This window comes from Diceros bicornis, chromosome X, assembly GCF_020826845.1.
Source record: "Diceros bicornis minor isolate mBicDic1 chromosome X, mDicBic1.mat.cur, whole genome shotgun sequence".
NCBI lineage: Eukaryota > Metazoa > Chordata > Mammalia > Perissodactyla > Rhinocerotidae > Diceros > Diceros bicornis.
The window spans coordinates 106,407,134-106,416,110 of NC_080781.1; positions in this window are offsets into that span (position 1 = coordinate 106,407,134).

Here is an 8,977-nt window from a genome sequence, read left to right on the forward strand (position 1 = left end):
ATTCTCAAAGGGATGGCTTTCATTTTTTCCCCAAAGTATGATGTGAGCTGCGGGTTTGTCATATATGGCTTTTATTATGTTGAGGTACTTTCCTTCTATACCCATTTTATTGAGGGTTTTTATCATAAATGGATGTTGGATATTATCAAATGCTTTCTCTGTGTCTATTGAGATGATCACGTGATTTTTATTCCTCATTTTGCTAATGTGGTGTATCACGTTGATTGATTTGAGGATGTTGAACCATCCCTGTATCCCTGGTATAATCCCCACTTGATCATGGTGTATGATCTTTTTAATGTATTGCTGTATTCAATTTGCCAATATTTTGTTGAGGATGTTCACATTTATGTTCATCAGTGATATTGGCCTGTAATTTTCCTTCTTTGTGTTGTCCTTGTCTGGCTTTGGTATCAGGATAATTTGGGCCGCATAGAATGAGTTAGGAAGCATTCTGTCTTTGTTTTTTTGGAATAGTTTGTGAAGGATCGGTATTAAATTGTCTTTGAATGTTTGATAGAATTCTCCAGAGATGCTATCTGGTCCTGGACTTTTGTTTTTCAGAAGGTTTTTGATTACTGTTTCCATCTCTTTACTTGTGATTTGTTTATTCAGATTTTCTATTTCTTCTTGATTCAGTTTTGGGAGGTTGTATGAGTCTAAGAATTTATCCATTTTTTTCTAGTTTATCCAGTTCATTGGCATATAGCTTTTCATAGTATTCTTTTATAATCCTTTGTATATCAGTGGTATTCATTGTAATTTCTCCTCTTTCATTTTTTATTTTATTTGAGCTTTCTCTCTTTTTTCCTTAGTGAGTCTGACTAAGAGTTTGTCAATTTTGTTTATCTTCTCAAAGAACCAGCTGTTAGTTTCATTGATCCTTTCTACTGTTTTGTTAGTCCCTATTTCATTTATTTCTGCTCTAATTTTTATTATTTCCCTTCTGCTGACTTTGGGCTGTTTGTTCTTCTTTGTCTGGTTCTTTTAGGTGTAGTTTAAGATTACTTACTTGAGATTTTTCTTCTTTTTTGAGGTAGGCTTCTATTGCTATGAATTTCCCTCTTAGCACCACTTTTGCTGTATCCCATAAGAGTTGGTGTGTTGTGTTTTCATCTTCATTTGTCTCCAGGTATTTGTTTATTTATGCTTTGATTTCTTCATTGATCCATTTGTTGTTCAGTAGCATGTTGTTTAGTCTCCACATACTTGTGAATTTCCCAGACTTTTTTTTGTAGTTGATTTCTATTTTCATAGCACTGTGGTCAGAATAGATGATTGATATGATTTCGGTCTTCTTAAATTTATTGTGGCTTGCCTTATTTCCCAATATATGGTCTATATGTGACAATGTTCCATGTGCACTTGAGAAGAAGGTGTATTCTGCTGCTTTTGGATGGAACGTTCTATATATATTTATTAAGACCATCTGGTCTAGTGTTTCATTTAAGGCCTTTTTTTCCTTGTTGACTTTCTGTCTGGATGATCTATCCATTGATGTAAGTGGGGTCTGAGGTCCCCTATTATTATCGTGTTGCTATCAATTTCTCCCCTTAGGTCTGTTAACAGTTGCTTTGTCTACTTTGATGGTCCTGTGTTAGTTGCATATGTATTCATAAGCATTACGTCCTCTTGGTGGAATGTCCCTTTTGTCATTATATACTGCCCCTTTGTCTCTCATTGTCTTTTTTATCCTGAAGTCTGCTTTGTCTGATACAAGTATGGCTACACCTGCTTTCTTTTATTTGCCATTTGCTTAGAGTATTGTCTTCCATTCCTTCACTCTGAGCCTCTGTTTGTCTTTAGAGCTGAAACGTGTTCCCTGGAGGCAGCACATTGTTGTATCTTCTTTTTTAAACCATCCAACCACTATGTCTTTTTATTGGAGAATTCAATATATTTACATTTAGAGTGATTATTAATATATGAGGGCTTAATACTGCCATTTTATCTCTTGTTTTCTGGTTGTTCTATATTTCCATTGTTTCTTTTCCCTTGTATTTCTGACTGCCATTTCAGTTTGGTGGTTTTCTGTGATGGTTTTCTCAGTTTTCACTTTATTTATGATATATGATTCTGCTCTGAATTTTTTGTTTAGTGGTTACCATGAGGTTTGTATAAAAGATCTCATAGATGAGATAATCCATTTTCTGGTAGCCTCTTACCTCCATTAGCCTAAGCAGGTTCCATACTTTCCTCTTCCCCTTCTGAGTTATTCTTGTCACAAACTGTTTTCTGTGTTCTGAATTTGCAACTAGATTGAAGTGTTTATAGTTATTTTTGATGCTTTCCTTCCCTTTGTCTTTTGTGTTATAATTAAGTGTTTGTTAACCTATTCTTTTTGTTTTTTGTTTTTTGTGAGGAAGATCAGCCCTGAGCTAACATCCGTGCTAATCCTCCTCTTTTTGCTGAGGAAGACCAGCTCTGAGCTAACATCTATTGCCAATCCTCCTCCTTTTTTTTCCCCAAAGCCCCAGTAGATAATTGTATGTCATAGTTGCACATCCTTCTAGTTGCTGTATGTGGGATGCGGCCTCAGCATGGCCGGAGAAGTGGTGCCTCGGAGCGCGCCCAGGATCCGAACCCAGACCACCAGCAGCAGAGTGCACACACTTAACTGCTAAGCCACGGGGCCGGCCCTAACCTATTCTGATATAGAGCTGCTATTTTGTGTTTCTGCCTATTTATCTCCCTGCTCAATGTTTTGTAAACCTTTGTTTTTGAGTTTCAGGTGGAAGGGCTCCTTTCAACATTTCTTTTAAGGCAGATCTAGTGGTGATGAACTCCCTCAGATTTTGTTTATCTGGGAAAGCTTTTATTTCTCCATTGTATCTGAAAAATAGTTTCACTGGATAGAGTATGCTTGGCTGAAAGTTTTTGTCTTTCAGTATTTTGAATGTATCATTCCATCCTCTCCTAGCCTGTAAGTTTTCTGCTGAGAAGTCTGCTGAAAGCCTGATAGGGTTCCTTTGTAGTTTATTTTCTTCTACCTTACTGCCCTTAATATTTTTTCTTTGTCATTGATTTTTGAAAGTTTTAATAGTATATGCCTTGGAGAAGGTCTTTTTCATTGAGGTAATTAGGAGTTCTATTGGCTTCATGAACATGTAAGTCCAGTTCCTTCTCCAGGTTTGGGAAGTTCTCAGCTATTATTTCTTTGAACAAACTCTCTGCTTCTTTCTCCCTCCCTTCTCCCTCTCGAATACCTATAATCTTTATGTTGCTTTTCCTAATTGAGTCAGGTGTTTCTCAAAGAATTACTTCATTTTTTAAAAACATCTTAATTCTCTCTCCTGCACCTGAAGCATTTCTACATTTCTATCCTCTAAATCACTAATTCTGTCCTCCCTAATGTCTGCTCTGTTTTTAATGGATTCTAGATTATTTTTTATCTCATTAATTGTGTTCTTCATATCCAGGATTTCCTTCTTTTTTCTTTTTTTAGAGTTTCAATCTCTTTGGTGAAGTCTCTGTTTTGCTCATTAATTTTATTCCTGAACTCATTGAACTTTCTTTCTGAATTTTCTTGTAACTCATTGAGTTTCCTTATGTCTATTTTGGATTCTCTGTCATTTAGATTGTAAATTTCTGTAACTTCAGGATTGGTTTCTGGAGACTTGTCATTTTCCTTCTGCTCTGAAGTGTTAATGTAGTTCTTCATGGTGTTTGATGAAGCGATTCTTTGCTGGCACATTTGTGGTAGTATCAGGTTGCAGATTCCATCTGCCACTGCTGGGCTGGGCAGGATCTGTGTTTTCTGATCCTGCCCTGTCTGCTGAAAGTTGTGCTGGTAGGGCTTCTCTGCACATGTGCACTGGCCACAGCCACTTGGAAGATCATGCATGCACATGCAGGCCAGGCCTTTGTGCTCCACTGGCAAGTCACTCTGGTGCGGGACCGCTGCCCTCGGCAGGGTACTGGCTGAGCTGGTGCACTAGGTGGGAGGGGAGAGGTACTTTCTTTCACATGAAGGCTGGCTCTGCACTCACTAGGCTGAACTGCTGCATTGGGTGGGGCTCCTTTGAGGGGGCTGAGTTGCACCACTCGGTGGGGAGTGTTCCCATGCGTGGGGCACCGTGGCATGATGGGTACTCCTGCAGGCCTGGCTACAACTCCAAAAGTGTTCATGCAGGCTGGGCTGCCCCCACCTCCTCTTACAGTTTCGTGTGATGACCCACGACCTAGATCACTGCTGCTGGGAAAGGGGAGGGAGATGGGTGTGCTCGTCTAGTTCCAATGCCTCCCAGGGATCCAGTCTACTCGTCTTCAGATGCACAGCTATGTGGATCTCTCAGACATCCTGTTGTGCTGTGCAGGGAATCCTCTGCTGGTTAATGAATGTCCGTTTAGTTGTAACTTAGAGGGGAGAGACAAAGGGAACAACTCACTTTGCCATGATGCTGATGTTACTCTCCCACCTCCTTTTATTTTTTACCTAATATAATATTAATGGTCAGATATTACTTTCAATGCTTTTCAGATCTCTGTTAGTGAGGTTTCTTTCTTTCTTTTTTTTTTTTAGAAGTTGTAATGGTTTTATATCTCTTCCAAATTGAAGGAATAGACAAAGCGAAAGCCAAGACCAAAGTCAAGCTTCATAAACTTATACTGGTAACTTCTTGGAAAGAGAAAAGTGTCCTGATCTTGACTTTTATAAGCTTTCCTGAGGCAGTATTAATTGAAAGTAATGAAATTCAATTTTTACATTTTACATTTCATCTCTATTCAAAGCATTGAAAGACAGATTTCTTTTTCCTATCCTATAATAGAAATATTAAAAAGTTGTATGCTTACATGGTTCCTGGACAATGAGATATATAAGAATTTCGGAGATTAATATCTGTGTCAATTTCCTGCCCTTGTTTACAACCTGCATAAATCATCTCAAGATTGAATGGGCAGAGACTTCTAGTATTATGCTCTAAGAACACTAGTGATCGTTCATCAGTCCCATCTCTTTCTATGAGAAGGAATGACTTTTACATGGCAGACTTTCCAAAAACACTTAGCCTGCAAGCAGGATTGTCTAAGGGTCCTCTGAAAGGTTAAGTCTTAAAGTGAAGGATGTTGCCAACTCCCTCGGTATGCTGATGACGGCAGGTTTGTGATCCACTTTCTCCAAAGAATTAGCTCCTATTGTTCTTTTCTTAGCCCCTGGAATTACTTCCTTTGTAGAGTTTTCATTTGAGTGGATAACATAGTAAAGGCAATACCCCTAAATTCTGGTCACATCTTTTATATATATTTTAGAAATTTGAGCTTGTTGCTGGCAACCTTTCCTGCTTCTAGCACTGATCCAGAATTTACTCGAATTAGTGTATTCCTTTAATTATCTTAATAAGAACTGGAGAGGAAGGAATGTTAAATATGTAGGATATAATTGCCATCTTGAACAGGAAGTCCAAAGTGGTTTTTATTAAAACTGTCACAAATAGTCTAGGGACTGGGCCTTGCGTGCTCACCAAGAGCCCACAAGCCCATTGTAACCATGTGTCCATCTGGCTCCCTTCTGGGCAGGATGCCCAGCTGCTGGGATTTGTAACAATTCAGGGCCTGGCCAGCCCAGATCCTACCTTATCTCACTCAAAGGAGCATCACATCTTAAATGGACACAGAGCCCCTCCACATGAGTTACTGTTCCTGGGAACACTGGCCATACCAGGAACAGCCCCTTGGCAAGCATATAGCCTTTGCGTCCCCTGCCTATATAAGCAACCCCCTCCCCACCCAGGGTTGCGAGTGCTCATTGCTGTCCAGCCGGCCACCACTGGACCTCCCTGTAAGTAACTCTCAATAAACCTCTATGTCTAGTTCGCCATCTCTGGGTCTTTTGTCTGGTCTCTCTGCAACCTATCCTGTATGGTTCACCCAACTGGGCATGCCACCAGACAACTGGTGAGTCAGCCAGGAAGTGGAAGAAACTCCCCTGAGTGCCGAGAATATGGGGAATGGGAAGGGGAAATCCACAGGGGAAATTCTGAGTTGGCCGATGTCCTCCCCGTGGGGGCCAATCACCATCATCCTTGATTGATGAGGCCCACTGTATGAGTATGGGGATGCCCTGAAAATGCCAAAGGACCTGGGCATGAGAAATGTAGAAAAGAAAAACTCAGAGGCCCAGGCCATTGCTACAGCCATGGGGTGGCCCCTCCTCACTATGGGATGGCTTGCAATGAAGGCATGGGAAGTCCTGGGCATGATAAATAATGGGAAGAAGAAGTGAGAAGCCCGGGTGGTAGCTGCGGTGGTGGGGTGGCCCCTCCTCACTGTGATAAGGCTCACAACAGAAGATGAGATGGAAACAAGAGCCAAGGTGAGGCAGCTACAAGAGAACTAAAGTTAGAAAGATTGGCTCAACTGGTTCAAGCCAAGACAACCGAAGCACTGTCGACACACCTACAGGTGTCTGATGAGAAAACAGAGATCCTAGCCTGTCCTTCTGCTAAGATCAAGGAGCAACAGCTACCATGGGCAAAGGTGAAGGCCCTTGTGACCCAAAGACAATGGAACCCAAAGCAATGGGACCTGTGTGAATCTAGTAGTGAGGAAACTGAGGATGCTACAGGATGGGATGACCCAATAGAAGTAGCCATCCTGAGAGCACGCCAGGTTGTGATGCAGAAAATAAAATCAGACCAACTCAAGCCCCCAGGGGTCACTCCAACAGACTTGCCCCCACTGATTCGGCACGTGCATTCTACTATGTGGGACTACACTGCTGCTGAGCTGGTGGAACTGGGAAACAATTTCAGGCAGAAGGGGAGAGAAAGCACCCTGGAGTGGCTTTTGCATCTCCTGGAGCAGAAGACATTTTGCTGTCGGGGGTGGAAATGAGCAAAATGGCTTCCAGTTACTTCTCCTCACATCCCACAGCAATGCCTCTATAGTGCAACCCAGTGGACAAAACCCCCTGGTGTTGCCTTGTTCCATTACATTGATGAGGTCATGTTAACCTCTGAGTCTTTTCCAGACCTCCAGGAAGCCTCCCACTCCCTTGTCATAGTGAACGACAACAAAGTACAAGGGTCTGGGTTGTCTGTCAAATACTTGGGTGTTGTCTGGTCAGGTAAGACAAAAGTGGTTCCTGCTGCTGTTATAGATAAGATACAGGCTATCTGTCCTCTTTATAAGTCGGTGCGAAATGGTGTTATCTGGGACTGAGGGACCACCGAGCAGGAGGCCTTCACCCGAGCCAAAGTAGCAGTGCAACAAATCCAGTCCTTAGGTGTTTTAACACAGGACAACCATGTGAATTGGATGTTTCCAGTTATCCAGAGGGGTTAGGATGGGATCTCTGGCAGAGGAAAGGCAATAAACAAGCGCCCCTTGGCTTCTGGTCCCAATTGTGGAAAGGGGCTGAAAACCCGGATAGCACCCTGGAATAACAATTGTGTGCTGCTTACGTGGCCCTCCAGCAGATGGAGCCCATAACCAGCTCCCTGCCCGTCACAGTCCATACTCATCTGCCCATTGCAGGGTGGCTGTGGGACACTTTCCAGAAGCCCCACTCGGGAACAGCCCAGACATTGACAAAGTGATATGCATATTTACAACAACGAGGGACCCTCACCAGTAGCCCCCTAAGTACAGAATTGCATGCCATCCTGGGACCAGTAACATACACCACAGAAGAAACAACCCCGTTAGACAAGGTACCCATGCCTGAAACCCTGCCAAATGTACGGGAATGAGAAGGACCAATCCTGGTGGAGGCCTGGTATACAGATGGCTCCACATGGGATCTCCGTAGTGGCCATCCAGCTTTCAACTGACAGCATGTGGTTGGACTCTGGCTCTGGGTACAGTAGTTGATGGGCTGAATTACAGGCTGCCTGGATGGTGTTGACTTGTGAGCCCGATCTGATATGTCTGTGCATGGACAGTTGGGCAGTCTATAAAGGGCACACCTTGTGGATGGCACCATGGGCATGACAAAAGTGGACTATTAGTGGTCACCCATTGTGGGGGACAGAACTCTGGGATGACATCTGGCAGCAGGTCTGGGGAATGATGATAACAGTGTACCATGTGTCTGCACATCAGAGGACAACACTGCTAAGAAACCAACAAGCAGATGAGTTAGCTCCTATTCATCTCCTGGAAGAAGTACCAGACAAAAGAGTGGCAGAATGGCTATACAAGAAGACTGGACATGAAGAACAAAGGACCCTATGGGCTATTGCCTAGGCCTGGAGCCTCCCCCTATGCTATGCTGACATGGTGCAAGTCTGCCAGGCATGCCCTTCTTGTTCCTTGCAGAGACCCTGGGCCATTCCCTGGCACACAGGTCAAATTGCCAGAGGCAACCAGCCTGCTCAATGCTGGCAGGTTGACTACATCGAGCCCTTGCCTCTTTCTAATGGCTTCTGGTATGCCCTTACTTGTGTGGACATGTACACAGGACTGCTACAGGCATACCCCAGCAAGAGGACCACACAAAAGACCACCATAAGAGGCCTGGAACACCTCTGCACTGTGTACAGTGTTGCCACAGACATCCGTAGTGACCAAGGTATGCATTTTCCTGGCCACCAGGTACAGACATGGGCTGACAAAATGGGCATATATTGGCATTTTCATCTGCCATACAATCCCACGGCCACAGGGCTGATGGAACAAATGAACGGCTTGCTGAAACAACTGAGGACAGAAGTCAAGACCCTAGCCCACTGGACGAGACTCCTGACAACTACAATAGGTCAACTAAATGAACACGAGAGGCGCACTCGACCCAGTGCACATCAGATGTTGACACGAGGACCCAATATGACAGTATGTCTACAGACGAGAGCTAATCAAGGAGAGACACTACAACCACAGATGGGCACTCAGAACAACTTGCATTTGCCTCTGCCACAGGAACTTCCTACCAGGACCCACGTGGTCACTTGGCCCTGGGACTGGCTTCTGTGGCCCCACTGGTGTAGTCTCTTAGCCCCTTGGGGAACAGACTTAGAACAGGATATCACAATAACAC